Source organism: Mobula hypostoma, chromosome 1, assembly GCF_963921235.1.
Source record: "Mobula hypostoma chromosome 1, sMobHyp1.1, whole genome shotgun sequence".
Lineage (NCBI taxonomy): Eukaryota > Metazoa > Chordata > Chondrichthyes > Myliobatiformes > Myliobatidae > Mobula > Mobula hypostoma.
Window position 1 is genome coordinate 166,110,124 of NC_086097.1, and position 21,657 is coordinate 166,131,780.

Consider the following 21,657-nt stretch of genomic DNA (forward strand, 5'->3'; position numbering starts at 1 on the left):
TATACCCTGCGTATGTATACCTATGACAGCAATAAACCTGCACGCCAGGGGTTTCCAACCTAGGGTAAATGGAACCCTCGATTAATGGTAAGGACCCATGGCATAAAGAAGGTTGGGAACCCCTGCTGTACATGAAGCTACATAGTCAGTAATGCGGAGCTCAGGTTACAATAGACCTTACTGAACAGTTCACCAAGTCTGAGGGGCCAAATGGTTTCTTCCTGAACCAAATTAATATGTTCATTGAATCATATCAAAAGCTACAGACAAGTGACCTTGCCATCGATGCCCATACATCAACAAATGTTTCAAGCAGTAATTCATTTTTAGGTTTTCGCTTACAATGTGTACTTCAAAGGACATCTGATTTTAATAATAAATGTTGGGAGAACTTTAGAAGACCTTGTTATGGTCATACCGATATTGGGATAGTTATTTTCCCTGTTGTAGTCACTAGTATTTTGGATCTTTGTTTTCTTCCATTACACCTGGGTGTTCCTTTCTTCAGCAACTCACCACTGGAGGGCTAGTCCTAAGCCATGAAATTCCATCTCCAACACTCTTGTTTGATTTTGACATTGGTTTCCTGAACTAGGCAGGCAATATCAGCTGCTCTTGGTTCTTCCATCCTAATGCTTGTTTCCTTTGTCTTCAACAGATTTTAAATCCATGGATAGAAATCCAGTAGGAAGCCAATGTGTAGTATCTGTTTGCCACATATTTTCAGCTTCTAGCTCAGTTGCCTCACCATTTCCTCCTCCTCTTGTTATCAACCACTTCCTGTGCCAAAAATCTTACCCCAAATCCCCTCTAAGACATATTCCTCTCACCTTAAACCTATGCTCTTTTAATTTGGAATACCTATTCTATCTGTGCTTCCATAATCTCATATACTTCTGTCAGATTATCTCTCATCTTCCTTCATTCAGGGAAAACATGCCCAGCCTATCCAATCTCTCCCGGCAACAAAAGTGATCCAATCCAAGCAACATCTTGGTGAATGTCCTCTGCATGTGAGACCACATTCTTCCTATAGTGTGGTGACTGAAACTGCACAATATTCCATGTGGAGACTAACCATTGTTGCAGCAGAACATGCTAACTCTGCCCTGACATGTAAGAGCAAGCTTACCATACACATTCTTCTCCACCATATGGCTACTTTCAGAGAACAATGGAGTTGGATCCCAAGATCCCTCTGTTCACCAGCATCAGTAGCAACCTATATTTACTGCATATGTCCTACCCCTGTCTGATTTACCAAAATTAATCCCCTTGCTCTTGCCAAGTCTAATTTCATCTGCCAATTTCGTGCCCTGCTTTCGACTGATAGATATATGCAATCTTAGACAACCTTCCTTGCTAATCAGCAACACCACCAACTTTTAGGTCATCTACAAACCTATTAATCATAGCTCCTATATTCGCATCCAAGTCATTAATATATGTTGCAAATTACATGGAATCAATGGGCCATAAGGAAATAAGAGCTTCTCAGCTCTCCACCAAGTTTTAATTCTTAAATTATTTCTCGTCCAACAGCCAATGAATCATCTGTTGTGGTCTTTCCCCAACATGAAAAATGAGAGGAAGAGCATGGATCAAACAGAAAAACTGACAGTTCTGTCAAATATTCTATTTGTGCTGAATAAATTCTATGTATGTATCTTCATACAAGTTTTGCTAGTTAAACCTGTCATCTTCCTTGACTTTCTTTGCTATGATATGGCATTCTTGTTGACCAGTGTCATTAGGTATTGGAGCAAGTCAGCTGACCCTGCCTGATTAATAAGAAGCAGAAAGTTTGTGCCAATGTAAATTCCAGCCCTCTCTTTCCTGGAAGCCACACTTGCCCTGCAAACGTCATACGTTTTGGGATTTTATTTTGGTCATAAATTTATCATCTGTTTCTTGTTCAAACCAGGACTCTGGCTACCACCAGGATTTTTAAAAGTCAAATTGCAATAGAACAAATGATCAATTTCTAACTAGATTTTTTAGGTGAGATATTCTCAATTTACACCCCTAAGTTAGTGATTCAATGTGCCATTAGATTTCTGTAGTAGGAGATTTCTTTGGTACCTGCCATGACCTGTGTTTTTACTAACTCGATCAAAGTAACAGAATGCAGTATGAACAGGATCTTTAATGACGGCCAACTTACCTTGCGGCTCTACCCACTGGAAGTTCCTCCACCATGGCTACATTAGAGCAGGAGCCCATTTCCCTGTCTTCACAGAACTGCAGCCAACTCAAGCCTTTAGTCATGCCCCAAGTCAACATCCTTCAATTGAACAGCAGTCAAATGTTTATGCAGCTTGCAAAAATAATGGAAAAAACCATTATAAGTCATCTAACTTTTCACTGCAATTTAATATGTTCCAAAGCTAGGTTATTGCTACAATGGAAAAGTGAAGCAGGTGGACCTGAACTCAAATCCTTCACACAGCCACTGATCAATGTTTGTGAGTGATCAAACACCTTTAACTCTGCTTGTTCTTAAATTGGCCAGGTTAATTAAATTGAACCATAGAGACTAATCAAGTTACTGGTGTTGTCCAGTTACAAATAGTAGTGAGCAATTAAACAGATAAGAAGATTGAAATGATGTTCCTTAACAAAGACAAAGCCTAGAAGGTGAGTGACAAAGACAAGGTGAAGCAACTGCAGCTACCTTCAGCCAAAAGTGCCAAATGGAAGATCTACCTTGGATTCTTCCTGAGTACTTTCCCATGACAGAACCCAATCTTCATCCTGGTCAGTGTAGTCCATGTGATATCCAGACATGAACAAGTTTACTGAATCCATTTATTGGGTACAACCTCAGAATATAAATATGTCCCTGTAGAACAGAAGATGGTGAATCTGTGGAGTTCTTTGTGGAGGCCAAGCCAATGGGTATATTTATTTAAAGCGGTGGTTGATAGGTTCTTAGTTTGTAAGGGTGTCAAAGATTATGGGAGAAGGCAGGAAAATGGGGTTGATAGTGAAAATAAATCATGCAATATTGAATGGCGCAACAGACTCAAAAAACCACGTGGCCTAATTCTGCTCCTATGTCTATGACCTACAGCAGCAGTCCCCAACCTCCAGGCCACTGACCGATACCAGGCCCTGAAGCATGCAGCGGTGCAGTGGTAGCCAGGATGCACCCAGCGCACACATCAAAGTTGCTGGTGAACGCAGCAGGCTAGGCAGCATCTCTAGGAAGAGGTACAGTTGACGTTTCAGGCCAAGACTCTTCGTCAGGACTTGAAACGTCGACTGTACCTCTTCCTAGAGATGCTGCCTGGCCTGCTGCGTTCACCAGCAAATTTGATGTGTGTTGCTTGAATTTCCAGCATCTGCAGAATTCCTCTTGTTTACGCACCCGGCACGTCTTTAAGAAAAAAGCCAAAATAAACAAACTAATTAATTAGGTGCCGCCCGGCCAGATCAGAGGAGATTGCCGACTGCGTAGAGCAAGTGCCCAGTATCAGTCCATGGCCTGGAGGTTGGAGACCACTGGTCTATAGTCTAATTATGTCCTGGTTATAGCAGACCAATGTACATTCTGCCTGAAAGAAGCAGATTAAATTCTTTTCACCTAATCTTCAGTCATCTACCAAACAATGGAAGATGTCATCAGTGCTGTCAAGCAGATCTTACTATTAGTCTTCTTGTCTCTATCCATTTTGGGTGTTTCCAGGACCACTTACCTCTAGATCCATTGGCAGTCTGTGTCCAGACACAGAAGTGTTGAATTCCAGTGGTGAGGTGAGAATGGTTATTGTTGCTGTCCAGACGCATGTAACCAAGTTCTTGGACATAGCTGCATTATTCTTTAGAGCAGTAACAAAACTAAAACTATAGAAATACAATGTAAACATATAATTATCACTTGGCTTGAGAAAAACCGAAGCAGTTTTGTCAATGTTAGATTATTTATAACATTCTTTTCCGGTGAGCATTGCATCAGCAAACAGAGATTGTTAATTACAGATCAGTATGCCAAAGGCTTTTTTGGACACATTGTTAGTGAATATTGATGCAGATTAGTTCAGCTATTTTGTTCAGTAAGTATCCCGGGCTTTGTTTACAGCGCTTGTTAGCTGGACAACTATATTTTTGTATGCATCCGACTGCCTGAGTTATAGCAATAAGGTATAGATTTACTGTCCTTTGTCTTTACTACATCCTGGGATGGCAGGACTTTCATATGATGAGAGACTGGATCAACTAGGCTTATACTCGTTGGAATTTAGAAGATTGAGGAGGGATCTTATTGAAACGTATAAAATTCTAAAGGGATTGGACAGGCTAGATGCAGGAAGATTGTTCCCGATGTTGGGGAAGTCCAGAACGAGGGGTCACAGTTTGAGGATAAAGGGGAAGCCTTTTAGGACCGAGATTAGGAAAAACTTCTTCACACAGAGAGTGGTGAATCTGTGGAATTCTCTGCCACAGGAAACAGTTGAGGCCAGTTCATTGGCTATATTTAAGAGGGAGTTAGATCCCTTGTGGCTAAAGGGATCAGGGGGTATGGAGGGAAGGCTGGTACACGGTTCTGAGTTGGATGATCAGCCATGATCACAGTGAATGGTGGTGCAGGCTCGAAGGGCCGAATGGCCTACTCCTGCACCTATTTTCTATGTTTCTATGTTTACATTGACTGGTATTTTGGGCAATAACGCTTAAAGATACTATCAGAGTAAAAGAAGTGGCATCAATGACTCAGAGATAATTTAAAGTAACACAAGAACTAAATGAACTTAGCACCAGGAATCTGCTTAATATTGACTGTAAGGTGCAGGATGTTTTCAACATTTCGAGGCCATTTAGAAAAATATATAATTAATGGAACTAATCGGAGGGGCTGGTCGGAGGCTCGAAGTTTTCGGACGGACTTAGAGTCTGCTGGGGTCGGGTGCTTCCAATGTATCGGCAGTTGTCGGCACCTGGAGGTTTATGGCAGGGAGAGTTTCTCCCTTTTGCCGCCTACTATCGGGACTATTGGGAGTCGATCGGAAATTTGAGGCTTTTTTTTTACCGTGCCCATGGTCTGCTCTTTATCAATTTATGGTATTGCTTTGCACTGCCGTAACTATATGTTATAATTATGTGGTCTTGTCAGTGTTAGTCTTTGGTTTGTCCTGTTTTTTTTTGTGATATCACTCTGGAGGAACATTGTATCATTTCTTAATGCACGTATTTCTAAATGACAATAAACAAGGACTGAGTGTCCTCATAATCTAATCTAATCTATTCCACTGTACAGAATGCCATTAGCCTATTAGTCTTAAATTGACTGAATAGCTTTTAGTTTGAATGGTCATCTCATTGAATCTGCCTTTGATGAAAGATTTGAGCAATGGTATATGATGTGCTGATGAAATGACTTGTAATGCCTTTTGATTTCTACTCAACATTTGGGTTTTGCTCTACTTCCTGACCAGGGAAAGATTTGTGGAAGAAATAGTGGTTCACAGGGAACCATTTGGAAGTCAATTTTGAGGACTCTTTCTGGCATTAACAGGGCAGTAATGACCTCAAAATGGAGTGGGTAGTTATCCCAACCAGTTCCCAATGGTGATGGAACTGGTTTCATTTAAAAAAAGGCTCAGTGCCAGATGTTGATTCCCATCCTACCCTGTTCGGTTTCAAGCCAAATGCTCCTTTTTATAGCTCTTTGATATAAATGCAACAGTAAATAATCACTTAAGCTGTGAAATGGTTGGAGCCTCCACTTTATTGCCTCCAAATCAGAAAGACTGCAGTGGTTCAAGAAGGTGGCTCTCCACAACCTACATAAGAGAAATTAGACTTGGGCATGGAACGCTATACTTGCCAGAAACACCCACAACCCAAAAAATTAATAGCTAATAAAAAACAAACCTACAGAATGAAAGGTCCAGATAAGAGGTCCAGTACAAGTGATTCAAGCACAAGAAAGTCTCAAATTATTTTTGGAATAGTAACTTATGGAAATAAAATAAGGCAAATGCAGCCCTGATGCAGGTTCTCAACCTGGAACATGGACAATTCCTTCAACCCCACTCCCTCTCCAACTGTGTGACAATATTGAGTGTACCTATTCTAGAGACAAAAATTTAAGTCAAGACGTTAAACCTTATCAAAGTTCAAAGTAAATTTATTATAAATGTACATATATGTCACCATATAGAGCCCTGAAATTCAATTTCTTTTGGATATGCTCAATAAATCTATAGAATAATAACCAAAACAGAAACAATAAAAGGCCGCCCAACTTAGGCATTCAACCAGAGTGCAGAAGACAACAAACTGTGCAAATACACAAAGACAGAAATAAATAATAGACAATAAATATTGAGAACATGAGATGAAGAGTCCTTGAAAGTAGGTTCATTGGATTTGGGATTATTTCAATGAGGGGGCAAGTGAAGTTATGTGAAATTATCTCCTATGGTTCAAGTGTCTGATGGTTGAGGGGCAGCAACTGCTCTTGATCCTGTTCATGTGAATCCTGAGGCCCCTGTACTTTCTTCCTGATTGCAGCAGCAATAAGAAAGCATTCCCTGGGGGGGTGGGGGTACCTGATATGGCTGTTGATTTCCTGCGGCATTGTTTCATGTAGGTGTGCTTGTTGGTGGGGGGGGGGGGGAATTACCATGATGGAATGGACTACACCCACTACTTTTTGTAGGATTTTCCATTCAAGGACATTGGTGTTTCCAAACTAAGCTGTGACTCAGCCAGTAAATATACTTGCCTCTACACATCTATAGAAGTTTGTCTACTGGTACGTCACTTTAGGGAGATTATCCTGCATTAACATACACTCAGGGGCCACTTAATTAGGTACATCTGTACACCTGCTCATTGATGCAAGCATCTAATCAATCTATCCTGAGGCAGCAACTCAATGCATAAAAGCCTGCAGATGTGGTCAAGAAGTTCGGTTGTTGTTTAGACCAAATGTCAGAATGGGGAAGAAATGTGATCTAAGTGACTTTGACCATAGCATGATTGATCGTAAGAGTGATAGGATCATGACAAATTCTTTAGTCGCCTGAGGAAGCAGAGGCATTTTGGCCAAGCCCTAGGAATTTGAAGCTCTCAGCACACCTCAATCTCAACACTGTTGATGGAGCATGTGCTCCACCCTTCTTCCTGAAGTCAATAACCAGCTCTTAATGGGCTAGCAGTCAGCTCCATAGACAGAGTTTGTTTGCAAAGCTGTGTTTTCAAATTCAAGCTGATTACTACTTGCCAATTATATTTTAAGAACTGTAGATTGGCTCTTGATTATGACCAGAAGCTAGCCAGCTGTTAGTTGGAAGTTTACTTACAATCGTTTGATCTTATAAGTAGCAACCGCTGTGTTTTGAAAGTAATGCTAGGCAAAACATGAGGCTCCCTGGCTCAGGAAGCAAATATCCAACATATCTTCATGGAGTCAGGTGTATGCCAAAGGGCCTTGAGAAAGCAAATAAAGTCACATATAACCCCTCCAGACTTTCCCCAATCCACAATTGCAATTTCAGCCTCAAATTATTTAGCCAGTGGGTGGTTAATCTGTGGAATTCATTGCCATAGATTGCTGTGGAGACCAAGTCATTGAGTTTATTTAAAGTGGAGGTTGATGGGTTCTTGATTAGTAAGAGTGTCAAAGGTTACAGGGAGAAGGCAGGAAAATGGAGTTGAGAGCGAAAATAAATCAGCCATGATCGAATTCAGGAACAGAATTGAAGGGCCAAAAAGCTTAATTCTGCTCCTATATGTTATGGTCTTATCTAGAGCAGCAACTGTGGCTTTATTTTCAGGCTTCTGGTTGGTGAGCTCTAGGCAGGTATCTCTGGTATTCTGAATCCTACCTGGTGGAACTAAAATGAAGTGAATGCTGTCCTGATGCACGGTCTCGACCCAAACTATCGACAATTCATTTTCACCCACAGATGCTTCAACTGCAGAATTCCTCCAGCAGACACTTTTTGACAAAAGGGGACTCCAATCAATGTACCCCAAAGGTTAAAATCTGTCCTTTGATTGGATTGTGGGATCGGTCACTCTCTTGATACTCCCCATTTCTCTCCCACCTTCTCTGCCACTGAAAACTTGATTTCTCTCTTTTGCCCAGCTCTGATGAAGGGGCTCATTAATTATGTTACTTTTTCCACAGATCCTACTGCATAGACTCCCAAACTGCATGACCTTTTAAGATTCAGATCTTCCAAGAAAGACAAGATATCTATATTATTCTGGGATGGAATTAGTCATGCTGTAAGTATGTGTATTTAAGCAAAACAAGTGTTCATTACATTCTATAGCCACAGTATGTGGCTAGTTAGATTTACATGAATGGGGCTAAAATATTTGTTTACTTCTTCATTCACACCACACTCTTACTTCAGAGATAACTTTACTTCCAAGCTTTGAATTTTGAGAATCATCTCACACAATACACGACTAAAGCAAATTTGAAAGTTTGTGAAAATGGTTTGTTGAACTGGCAACATAATACCAGTTTTTTAAAAAATTAGGTAACTTTACAGTTCTTAACAAGAATTAAATGCCTGGCTGAATCTTATACGTGTTAGAAGATCTACAGTCTGCAGATGTAAAAGCATAATTAAAAATAAGTAACACAATGCCTTTCTTAAACACACTAGCAGGTGTTAAATATGAAATGTGCAGTTTTTGTGTATAGAATAACATTTCACAATCATTGGTTAAAATAATTGAATTTTTGTGTGTAAAGTAATCCATCCAATGAGTCATTATAGGCAGTGGTTCAGCAGAATATGTAATACTCTAATCAACATTAAATATTACATCAATATTTTGGCTCTATGCCAAACTTTCTGTAAACTCCTGATGGGATATATCTTCAAAAATAGTTATTATTTCAGTCTGTATTTTCCAACCAAAACTATGCAATTAATTATATGGAGCTTTACTGATGGGCACATAAAATTGGCCAGCACCGTTTAGGTTTGGTTGGGAATTTCTAGCGAAATTAAGAACATATTCACAGAGGCAGCTTGTTAACTAATCAGGAACTGAGTATGAGAGTACTTCCTATATTGCTGGAATCATTGGTCTAGTTACTTCATAAACAACCTGATGAGCACCCAGCCCCAAGAGTTCTATCCCCTTTTTGGTTGTTCCAAATAATTTGTATTTATAAAAGGAGGAATTCTGTAGGAAAGCTTGCCTGATTCAGAACTCCATAATTATTGCAGAAACATACCATTTTTGATAAGGTAGGAGTGAATCAAAATGTACAGAACTACTGTTTGTCTGCTTCCAATTTAAGGTTTGCTTGGTAATTCAGATTTATATGTATTTTCCACATTTAGCTAGCAATAACTTGCAGTAGGTTCAACACATTGTAGATTAATGACAGTGCAACCAACTAGAATATAAACATCTAACTAAATGTTGTGGGAGTTTGCTATCTAGACATTTTGAATAGTTCATATACCAGCTAAGCAGAGGCATTACTGGGCGAATCTGTAATGTCTTCAATAGTGTGTGAAAATAACTGGATGAAACTATAATTTAAGTCTTGCTTTTGACACATAATGAAAGCGCTTGCATTTATAAAGGGAAGGCAAATAGAAAAAAGTTGCTGATGCTGCAAATTGAAGTAAGGACCAGAAATGGAGACAAAAGAGACTGAAAATGCTGAAATCTGGAGCAACACTCAAAGTGCTGGAAGAACACAAGGGGTCAGGCACCATCCATGAAAGGAAATGAGCAGTTGCAGTTTTGTACCGAGACACAAAACATTGACTGAGTCATTTTCTTCCAAAGATGCTGCCTGACCTGTTGAATTACTCGTAGCGCTTTGTGTGTTGATAAAGATGAGAAATGCTGGAAACACTCAATGGGTCAGGCAGCATCTGTGGGAGGAAGTCAGAGTCATTGAGTTATACAGTATAGGCATAGAAGCTTTGGCCCAACTTGTCCATACCAACCAAGTTGTCCACCTGAGCGAGTCCTATTTCCCCATGTTTGGCCCACATCCCTCTGAACCTTTCTTATTAAAAGGGAGAAATGTTTCAGATCAAATTTCCTCAGTCATTTCCAGCAGTTTTTGTTTTTTTGTTACATACCTATAACTTTATTTTTCATCTCACCGGGAGGTTCAGCTGTTGATTCACTTTTGAACTATCGCTTTGTTGGCTAACTTTGATAATAACTTGAATGTAACACTGCTTTCAGAAAATGCATTAAGATAAGTAATCAATTCGAATGTTTTGCAACATTACTTGAAAGAATAATATTGGTCAGGGTTCTGACAAAGCCTATTCTCTTCTTCAAAAAATGCCACATTATCTTTTACACTAATCTGAAAAAGTGCAATATAACCCAGGAAAACAGAACTTTGTAGTAGATTTCTAGGCTGATCGCTCGGTCATTAAGAGGAGTCAAAGGAGATAAGCAAGACAGAAAGGAGGAGTGATTTAGAAAGGGAATTCCAGTGTAAACACAGCCAACAATGGAGATATATACTGAGGAATACTTCAACACAAGAACAGGAGCAGAGGGGTAATGACATAGATTAAAATCAAACTAAAGAGAGTTAACTCAGATGCAGTATATAATAATAAGTATTACAGTAAGTATATAGTAAAGAAAGAGAATTGTTAATTAGATAAACTAAAAGATAGCATGAAAAGAGATTAATGGCAATAAGCGAATTGTAAAATATGTGAAGAGATTAACAATTAGAGTGTGTGAACCAGTACTAAGTATCTTCAATTCCCCGCACTTGGGAATTATCGATTGAAAGTGGGACATCTGTAATTCAAAAGCGCAGGAGTGTAAGAAGCTGCATAGAGTAGTGGATTGTGCTCAATGCATCATGGCCACATCCCTCCTCACCATCTGTAGTATCTGTAGGAGGTGCTACCTCAAGAAGGCAGAATCCATCATCCATGCTGAGTCATCTTCCCACTGCTACCATTGAGCAACAGGTACAGAAACCTCAAGTCCCACGCAAAGCATTGGTTCTTTTATTTTTCAAATTCTGTTTATTCTTCAGAAATATTAGTTTAATTTATGTTTTCCAGAAAATACTGCATATTTATCGCTATGCGCCAGTGGTGCTGTGCTGATGCAGATAAGTTTTTCATTGTACCTGTGCTTGCATGTATTTGTGCATAGAACAATAAACTTAACTTTGATTTTGACTGTCTGGAGGCCAAGAGGTCTTGCTGACAAACCTCAGCCAAACCATTAACTGCTGCTGGAGGACATTCCTGCATGATGTGGTATTCTAGTGAGGTGATGGCTGATCATATGACCTTTGGTCATGTGGCATGGCCTCCCTGTTGCTTTTTCCTTTATATCGATGGAGTCACCTAACTTGGCTTCTGGCTTTTGCAGACTGTTTTGTGCACAATGTTTTCAGAAACTTGGTAACTGCCCTCGAGCAGCTGCGGGGAATTAAATTATACTTAAGTTCTCCAGCTTTTGATAACCGTTCCCAGGGAAAACAGTATTAGAAATTAAGGGGTATAGATTTAAGTTGAGAGGGGCAACTGGAGGGTCAACAACTTCAAGATGGGTATATGGTATTTGCTGCTAGTGGACCTGGTTGAGGCAGGCACAGTAACAACATTTAAAAGGACAAGTACATGCAAAAAAATGTTTAGAGGAATACAGGTAAAATATGGGCACATGGGACTAGCTTAGATGGGTGTCTCAGGATTCAAATTTATTTGTCATGTGTACATCAAACCATGCAGTGAAATGCATCATTTGTGTTAACAAACAACATACCCAAGGGTGTGCTGGGAGCAGATCACACACATGGTTGGAATTGACCATTTGGGCTGAAGGGCCTGTATTTCTTTACAGTTTGTACTATATTTCCCCATGACTCTATGACTCTGGTGGAAGTTTGTTATTGTAGAGAGGCTAGGGGTGGACTCAGAATACCTCCATGCTTCCTTGCATTGGTGACTGCCTGGTGCAACTGAACAGGACGTGTCTGGCAAACATCCCCCTGGAAATGTGCAGACTGCCCTATAAATCACAAGGTCCTAATATTCACCTAGTTACAAGGCTGTGTCTGATTTAGGAGGCAACTAATACTTGGGATACAACTGGAATCCAAAATGTAATGTGGTGGGCAAGGGTAGAGGGATCCAGTTGTCATAGGGGACAGATGGGGGGAGGTGAGGAGCTAAAGGAAATTCTTTACAGTTGTTTACAGACAGGGACAACTACTTTGATTGGTAACCTCAATTAAAATCTTTGAACTTACAGCTGATGATGGGCTGTTGGTAACTCCAGGACATGAGAGTAAATAAAAGGGATATTCAGGAATTACTGTTCACATAGGAGAGCGGTAAAGATCTATCAGTCTCTATTATTCTATCAACAGATCTATCAACTTTCTGTGTCTTATAGCAGAATGCTAATATTTACCGAGTTGAGCTTAAGCCCTTTAGTACTGTTTAAGTGCAATATAACTCAGGGAAACTGAACTTTAGAAGCAATTAAACGGCTCATTAAAATAGAGCTGCTGTCAATCTGCTGCACTGAATATAGTGGGCTACAACAGGTCAATGTCCCCCTTTTAAGCAAGAGTGGCTTGACTCATGCCTGCCAGAATAGGGGGCCAGTCACAGGTTTGTGAGGTAAGGAGAGGCAGAGGCAGCCTCCCCCAACCACTAAGCCCTCCACCCCTGACTCAATAAACATCTGGAAACTCATGTATCTTGAGAGGTTATGTACCCAGACAGGTGGTTGCATTGCACATACTCCATCCTTATAACGAGGGACTCTCGAAAAATGGTCAAATTTATGAACATACTGAATAGAAGCAGGAGTAATCCACTCGACCCCTTGAGTCTGCTTCAACATTCAGTGGATTGTTCCTGACCTGAATTCCTGTCATCGAAAAATCATATGATGTAGGAGGTCTTGGAGCAATAACCAACAGGTTGAGCAGCATCTGTGGGAAGAAAGGAACTGTCAACATTATTGGTTCTGTCCTGATGCCTGATGCAGGGTTTCAGCCCAAGATGTTAACAATTCCTTTCCTCCCACAATTGGTCATTGAGTCCCTCCAGCAGATTATTTGTTACTCCAGATTTCAGGGTCTTTATTCTCTTGTGTCTCTAACAGAGCGAGTCCTGGCTGGCATATAGAATGTCTTCCTATTCTGAAGTGTTCCATTAGCTGGAAAGCAGAAAATAATATAAACAGTGAAGAAACAGCAGGACAAAAAGCTAGCTGTTTGAAATTGACCCTCTCTATTATTTGTAGCAAAAGGAAATAAATAGCTCAAATTTCACAACCTCAGGCAAAAGGTGTCAGTTAGTCCCTCAAACTCAGTTTGCCTCAAAAATTCTTAATTTCAGACAGTAAAAATATTTTGTGTGTCGTCACTGAAGACATTTATTTTCAAAGACAATTTTTAGCCAGATTTTGAAGCAGATATTATTACATTGGTAGTTAAAAATGTTATCAATGCTTGCATTTTTCTTTTGGTAAAATTGGAATACTGGATCATCCAGTTATATGAACATTCCAAATAAGCCATTTCTAACCAACACAAAATACTGAAGGAACTCAGCAAGTCAAGCAGCATCTATGGTGGGAATGAACCGTCGACTGCCCCCTCCCTTTCCATTCTTGATGAAGGGTCTGGAACTAACACATTGACTGTTCATTCCCCTCCCTAGATGCTGCCTGACTTGCTGAGTTCCTCCGGCATTTTCTGTGCTTGTTGCTTAAGTTTTCTAGCATCTGCAGAACCTCTTGTGTTTATTATTTCTAACCAAGCTGTTTCGATGTGCAGAGTATGAAGAAGACCAGATAGTTCCATTTGTGCTAAGATAGAGATCTCAGTGAGACAATAATTGACCCATTGCTAAATCTTCAGGCCAGCTTCCATGCATTCCCATCACAAGGACTCATCGTAAAGTACTGTAAGTTCTGTTTGAGGCAATAATGTGTAAACTCTCCATGTAAGTTAAAGTGGTTACGGTGAGCTTCCATTATTTCATCAACGCAAAAATGTAAAGCTGAACTTGCAAGTGATCAATAAAATGAAAGTTTCACTGATGTTAAGGTCATAACAGTTTTTGCACTATTCAAAGTACTATTCTTTAATAAATTTGATTTATAATTAACTTTTACCTTGCCATAAATATGTGCCATTGTCATCCCAGATCATTTGCTCTTCAGTCTGCCGTTGATTTCTAACATGGATTATCTGTTGCTTTCTAGACAGCATTGCATGAGCTAAGTGATTGCAGGAAGAGATGGCGCTCGCTAATCAACATTAGACATGCATTGTAAAGCCATACACTTTATTTTACTCATTAAACTGACAGCAAAGGGAATTCATCATTTTAGTTTGCTTTTAATGAATATACTGCTGGTTTTTACTCAGGTCGTAAAGTTGTTCTCAGAGACATTACTGTTCAGTGGCTTCATTGTTTACCAGATTTTCTTTGAGAAAATAAGTTAATCATTAAAGTCGATTTGGCCAGCTTTTTATTGAGGGATCAAGGTGCCGAGCATGTTCAAGAGGAGCTGGCTTTCGTGCTGCTTTGATCTTATCAATATTACAGTACCATGGTTTTGTGCAACGTAATAACATTTTTATGTAGAAGGTATTATTCTTGGTTGTGGCCGCCTTATCCTGAACCAAGCATAATGTTTCAAGATAAGAAGGTTGAATTGTGCCCAACATACTGTAGGTAGGTTACCTCAGTAGTACAAGGCCACTGGGGACTGGAAGATCAGACCAGGTAGCTGATTATTCGTCCTGTTTTTTGTTTCCACACCTGAGTTATCCAGTTACCCGTCATAAGTTATCTAGTAACATGGAGAGCTCATTGTTGAATCTGGCCTGGGCTTTGACATTTTTTGTTGGATCTGTTATTCTGAATTCGCTGACATTTTATTCTGAATTCAGGGCCATAGGTGCCTATAACAGAAGCTTCCTACTCAGTTTAACAGCTGCCATCTGCCAAGGACATCAAGCTCCTAGAACATGAGTGGTGAGATGGGGTGGGGGTGCTAGGGAAGGGTGTAATTAAACAGACTGTTCTCCTAATCCACTGTCATTGCTGCAAATGGTAAATTAATCGAGAAGCAAGCAACTACAGATGTTAGAAAGCTGCTATAAAAACATGAATGCTTGGCAACTCAGGAGAAAACCTCAGGTCCATGAACATTCATCAGAATGGTAAATTAGTCCTTGCCTATCCTGACAGTTTTGATGGCATTTTATTAATATGTCTTCCATGGTTTGAGTTTCACAGAATTGAGCCAATATCTTCAGCTGACAATGTGAGTCATTATTGCTCAATCCTCTAATGCTTTTGTGTTCTCCCTAGACTGTAATGAATGTTCATGAAGTATGACTGTGGCTCAGTGCTGGCACAATTGCTTCAAAGCTAAAAGTTGTGGATTCAAATCCCATTCCAGTAACTTGAACACAGGTTCCAGGTTGACCCTCCACTGCAGAACTGACTAAATACTTCACTTTCAATTGAAGTCCTTTCTGCTTTTCTGGATATCTGTAAAGTATTTGGGAGACTGGGTTAGTGCCTTTAGCTGAGGGTGAATGAGAATAAATATCAAGGCATGTTTTCTGCTAGAGGTGTAAGTTTATTTCCTTCCTTGGCCTTCATGGTAAAACAACCTCATGTAACTTCTGTGCCAAGATTGAAACAACCTGTTTATCTGACCACACCTCTTAGTTAATGAAAATTTATGGCTTCAGATTTCAAATTATTCTTTCAATCATACTTAAATTGTTTTCTTCAGTGGTTGAGTGGAGACTTGATAGAAATGTTTAAAATTCTGAGAATCATAGACAGGGTAGATAGTCAGAATCTCTTTCCTAGGGTAGAAATGTCAAATATTATTTCTGTTCAGCTTACCCTGGGATTTTAACCAGGCCAACTTCAAGAGCGTGCTACCAAAAAATTATCAGCATGTCTCCTGTCCCACCAAATACCTTTGACCATTGCTACACACCGACTAAAGATGCCTATTGATCCATCCCCTGCCAGCACTTTGGTAAATCAGACCATCAAGGCCCCTTCCACCTCCTTCTAAACAGAAACTAAAATGGGAGGATCCACTACAGAGTTGAACTTCATCACCAAGTCCATTGAAGACTGTACCAAAGACGTCAATCTACACTGGGCTGGTCGGGGGTGGGGGGCGGTGGGGGAAGTGGGGTTGATATCAAAGATCAAAGCGAAGGTTGTTTGGAAGTCCAAAAGTTGTAGCCCAGTGGCTGAAATCTGAAGGTCTGCGTGTGTGTGGGTGGGAAAGAGCTATTGTGTTTTGTGTTGTTGCTTGCTGTGCTCTGTGTTGTTCTGCTGAGCATTGTGGCATGTTACACTGACATTGGAACATGTGGTGACACTTGTGGGCTTCCCCCAGCACATCCTTGGGTGTTTTTGTTGTTAATACAAATGACACATGATCCCCAGCCAGATGCTATTGATTAAACAAGAGGTCCACTCACTACTAAAGTTCGGGTCAGCAGCATTCAATTTGAGTGACCCTGACCTACACAGGTGGTCGAAGTATGACCTTCGTAAAGTTATCAAGGATGCAAAGGGACAATACCAAACCACAATAGGGTCCCAGATTAGCTGTTCGTTATGGCAGGGCTTACTTGCTATAATAGGCTACAGAGTGAAGCCCAGCGGTATGTGCAACAATAACACGTCCCTTCCCAGTGAAGTTAGTGTATTCTATGCACGATTTGAACAAAAAGGCAATGAAATGACGCCACCTACCATGATAGCCTCCAATGTACCTCTGCCCCCAGTTACGGTTACAGACATTATATCAACTTCCCTGAGAGCAAACTCGTGAAATGCGTCTTGCCTATATAGAGTCTGGCTCATGTTCTCAGATCCTGTATGGATCATCTGGTAAGAATATTTGCAGATATTTTTAGGTTAGAACTTTAGGAAGAACACTACCATCCTGGTACATAAGAAAAACAAAATAATGTGCCTTAATGACTACCACCCAGTGCCTCTGACATCTATGACCATGAAGCGCTTCAAGAAGCTGGTCATTATCTCTAACCTCTGAGATCAATCATCACTAATTTGCTTACTGCTAAAACAGTTCCAGGGTCACTGACCCTAAGTTATCTCTGGATCATCTGGATAGCAAAATCACTTATGTCAGACTCCTATTTACCAACTAGCTTTAGCTTTACCTTGAATGCCATAATTCAAAACAAACTCGTCTCAAAACTCCTTGACCTGGGACTCAGCACTTCTCTTTACAACTGGATCCTTGTCGTCCTGACCAACAGACAATAGTCAGTTAGGATAGACTGCAATATATCTACTATGATAATTCTCAACACTGGTGCCCGACAGATTGGGCTCTTAGCCCACTACTTTACTCCCTATACACTCACAAATGCATTGCCAGATTCTGTTTAAACCTCATCTACAAGTTTGCAGATGACGCTACTGTAGGGGGCCGATCTCAAACAATGGAGTACAGGAAGGAGATAGTGAGCCTAGTAACATGGTTTCAAGATAACAATCTTTCCCTCAAAGTAAAAGAGCTAGCCTTTGACTTCAGGATGTGAGATGGAGTACATGCCCCTGTATATATCAATGGTGCTAAAATTGAGATAGTTGAGAGCTTCAAGATCTTACGTGTAAATATCATCAATCGCTTGTCCTTATCCAACCATGTAGATGCTATGGCCAAGAAAACACATCAGTGCCTCTACTTCTCCAGAAGGCTTACGAAATTTGGCATGTCCCTGTTGATCATCATCAGTTTTACAGATACATCTTAAAGAACAACCTATCCCTATGCATTGCAGTGTAGTACGGCCATTTCTCTGTTCATCACCACAAGAAATTGAACAGAGTTGTGGACACCACTCAGTTCATCAAGAAAACCAGCCTCCCCTCCTATGAACCCTCTCACCTGGATCCACTTATCACCTGCCAACTCTTGGTCCACCGTTGCCCTTTCTGTACTGGCTATCTCTCTTTCTTTCAGTCCAGATGAAGGGTCTTGACCTGAAACATCAACTATCTGTTTCCCTCCTTAGATGTTGCATGACCTGCTGAGTTCCTCCAGCACTTTTTGTGTTCTAGATTCCAGCATCTGCAGTCTCTTGTGTCGCCCCTCCACTGACCTTGTTTACTCTTCCCACTGCCTTGGGAGAACACCCAACCTAATCAAAGACCACTCCCATTCTGGTCACTCTCTCTTCTCTCCCTTCCATTGGACAGAAGACAGAAAATAGAAAAGCTAATATATAATTTTGTAGTGGCATAGAGTACTGCACATCTCCTTTTGGATTACATTAACAAATAGCCAGGCCCAGAGCCTGGGGGTGGGGGGTGAAATACCAGCAGGAATATTATCATTTACATATGTTTCTGTTTTAATGTAATATGTTTAAGTCAACAATTCTCCAGTTATGTTAGTTTTTTTATTATACTTGTTGGCCAGTCTACCCACTTTAAAGTAAACTACTGCATGATTAGATGGTCTAACAGTTATATTTTTGTAACTGCTCCAACCACTGAGTTTCTAGTATTAAACCTTGTTCTTACTGTTGTTTTTACAGAGAAGCTTTCTGAAAAGAGGTAGAGTGTGGGATGCCTGGTGCCCTTCAATGTGTCTTTTATAAGTGGCTTATGATGTACTTTCACAGAGATAAAGGTGGATTACTGTCCTTTTCAAAAAGAGGAACACTTATAGCAAAGTTTTTTTTCAATAATATTGTCTGACTTTGATGTGGAGTAGAATGTTACTGTGACCTTATCTTTCATTAAAAGTAAAGTTTTTGCAATGTTTCTAGAAATTAAATCCAATGAAGTAATAATTTTGACAATAACACACCAGTTTTGTACAATATTAATACATTTAGGAGAAGTCCTTTCTTATGTTTTGTTTTTAAGACAGGCGTTAAGCTGCTTCTATAAAAAATGGGTTGAGTCTCCCATCAATAAGGGATGCTGTTGCAGGAAGGCAACGTCCATCATCAGGGTCTCCCGACACCCAGATCATGTCTCTTCTCACTGCTGCCATCATGTAAAAGGTACAAGAGCCTCAGGACTCACACCATCAGGTTGAGGAACAGGAGCCTCTCAGCCATCAGGCTCTTAAACCTGATTAAGAGGATAACTTCATTCAACTTCACTCATCCCGTCACTGAACTGTTCCCACAACCTATGGACTCACTTTCAGGGACTCTTCATCTCATCTTCTCGATATTTATTGCTTATTTATTTATTACTATTATTATTTCTTTTTCTTTTATATTATTTGTAAAGCTTATTGCCTTTTGCACATTGGTTGCTTGTCCACCGTGTTGGGTACAGTCTTCCATTGATTCTACTATAGATAGATAAATTATAGTTCTTGTATTTACTGAGTATGCCCACAAGAAGATGAATCTCAGGGTTGTATATATCATTTGATAATACATTTACTTTGACCTTTGAAACTTGCAGTAATTTGAGGAAGGAAATCAGTGCTAAATCCAGTGATCCTTACAATATTCGGCATTCTACAAAACTTATTCTCAGTTGAGATGCCTGCAAGATCTAACTTACTGAACATCCCCAGTTGTGGCAAGTTAGTAGTAGTAGTAGACCATCAAGGAGATGATGGCTGCAGTCTTTAGGAAGATGGTGTTAATTCTGGAGATAAAAGCTTTTTCCTAGTAAGGGTAAAGGAATGCAACATACTGTTAGAGCTCAGTTGCTAGACATATGCCTGTTAAGCTAATGTCTGTCCAGGGGCTGGCCTGGGTTCTCACTTGAAACTACCCCAATGTAAGCCTGTGTTCTCCTCCTCAAATCCACCAGTGTTGATCATTGTCGACCTGCTGTTAACCTGTGTGCTGACTCAGCACTGCCTTGATAGGAAGTTGATGCCCATGCACTTGCTCCTGAAGGTTGCCTCAAAAACAAACACAACGATGTGACTAGCAGGACCAGAGATTGCTGACATTAGTTATCTTTCCAGTGATGAAAATATTGATCAATTAATTTTATTACCGCCATATCTGATGCCATTCTTCTAGACTTAAAGAGAGCCTGTTGTAATACCACAGACTGCAAATGGACATTAAGAGAAAAGCGTCAAAATAAAACGATTGACTGCAGTTTTAATTCTTTTCTTACTCTTAGCATCTTTGCTGCCAACTTGCCTTTCTTTCATCTTCTCCTATGCTTGGGATACTCCTAATGTGCTGTGTCATCATCGGAGGCCAGTTTGTTAATGTATTTTCATTTCCAGAGTATTCGTTGCCTCCATAATCCACTTAACTGTCTTTAATGAATTATTTGATTAGTCAATAAAAATAGGCATTGATGGTAAATTGGTAAATTAGTTTATGCAGTATGTTTTAGCCACTTTGAAGTTAGAACTCAATTAACACATTTTTTCAGATTACATTTTAGAAACATAGAAAACCCACAGCACGATACAGACCCTTCGGCCTGCAATGCCGTATTGAACATGTCCTTACCTTCGAAATTACTTAGCCCTCTATAGTCCTCTATTTTTCTAAGCTCCATGTGCTTATCCAGGAGTCTCTTAAAAGACCCTATCATATCCGCCTCCACCACCGTCACCGGCAGCCTGTTCCACAAACTCACCAGTTTCTGCGTGAAAAACATACCCCTGACATTTCCTCTGTACCTACTTCCAAGCACCTTAAAACGGTGCCCTCTCAGGCTTGCCATTTCAGCCCTGGGGAAAAGTCCACACTATCCAAACAACCAATGCGTCTCATCATCTTATGCACCTCTATCAGGTCACCTCTCATCCTCTGTCGCTCCAAGGAGAAAAGGCCAAGTTCACTCAACCTATTCTCATAAGGCATACTCCCCAATCCAGTCAACGTCCTTGTAAATCTCCTCTGCACCCTTTCTATGGCTTCCACATCCTTCCTGTAGTGAGGTGACTAGAACTGAGCACGGTACTCTAAGTGGGGTCTGACCAGGGTCCTATATAGCTGCAACAATACCTCTCAGCTCCTAAACTCAATCCTATGATTGATGAAGGCCAATACACTACGCTTTCTTAACCACAGAATCAACCTGCGCAGCAGCTTTGAGTGTTCTATGAACTCGGACCCCAAGATCCCTCTGATCCTCCACACTGCTAAGAGCCATCATATTTGACCTACCAAAATGCACCACCTCATATTTATCTGGGTTAAACTCCATTTGCCACTTCTCAGCCCTGTTTTGCATCCTATCAATGTCCCGCTGTAACCTCTGACAGCCCTCTACACTATCCACAACATCCCCAATCTTTGAGTCACCAGCAAACTTACTAACCCATCCCTCCACTTCCTCATCCAGGTCATTTATAAAAATCACGAAGAGTACGGGTCCCAGAACAGATCCTGAGGCACACCACTGGTCACCGCCCTCCATGCAGAATATGACCCGTCCACAAGCACTCTTTACCTTCTGTGGGCAAGCCATTTCTGGATCCACAAAGCAATGTCCCCTTGGATCCCATGCCTCCTTACTTTCTCAATAAGCCTTGCATGGGGTACCTTGTCAAATGCCTTGCTGAAATCCATATACACGACATCTACTGCTCTGCCATCATCAATGTGTTTAGTCACATTGTCAAAAAATTCAATCAGGCTCATAAGGCACAACCTGCCTTTGACAAAGCCATGCTGAC

At 40.4% G+C, this 21,657-nt stretch overlaps 1 long non-coding RNA gene across 1 annotated transcript; it reads right to left on the reverse strand.

Moving 5' to 3' along the window:
- Positions 1–2,225: 2,225 nt before the first annotated feature.
- Positions 2,226–14,238, reverse strand: LOC134342505 (uncharacterized). The gene is made up of 3 exons (XR_010017034.1): positions 14,122–14,238; positions 3,699–3,846; positions 2,226–2,317 (listed from the first exon to the last, which is right to left on the reverse strand). It is a non-coding gene; the product is annotated as an uncharacterized LOC134342505 (long non-coding RNA).
- Positions 14,239–21,657: the final 7,419 nt, after the last annotated feature.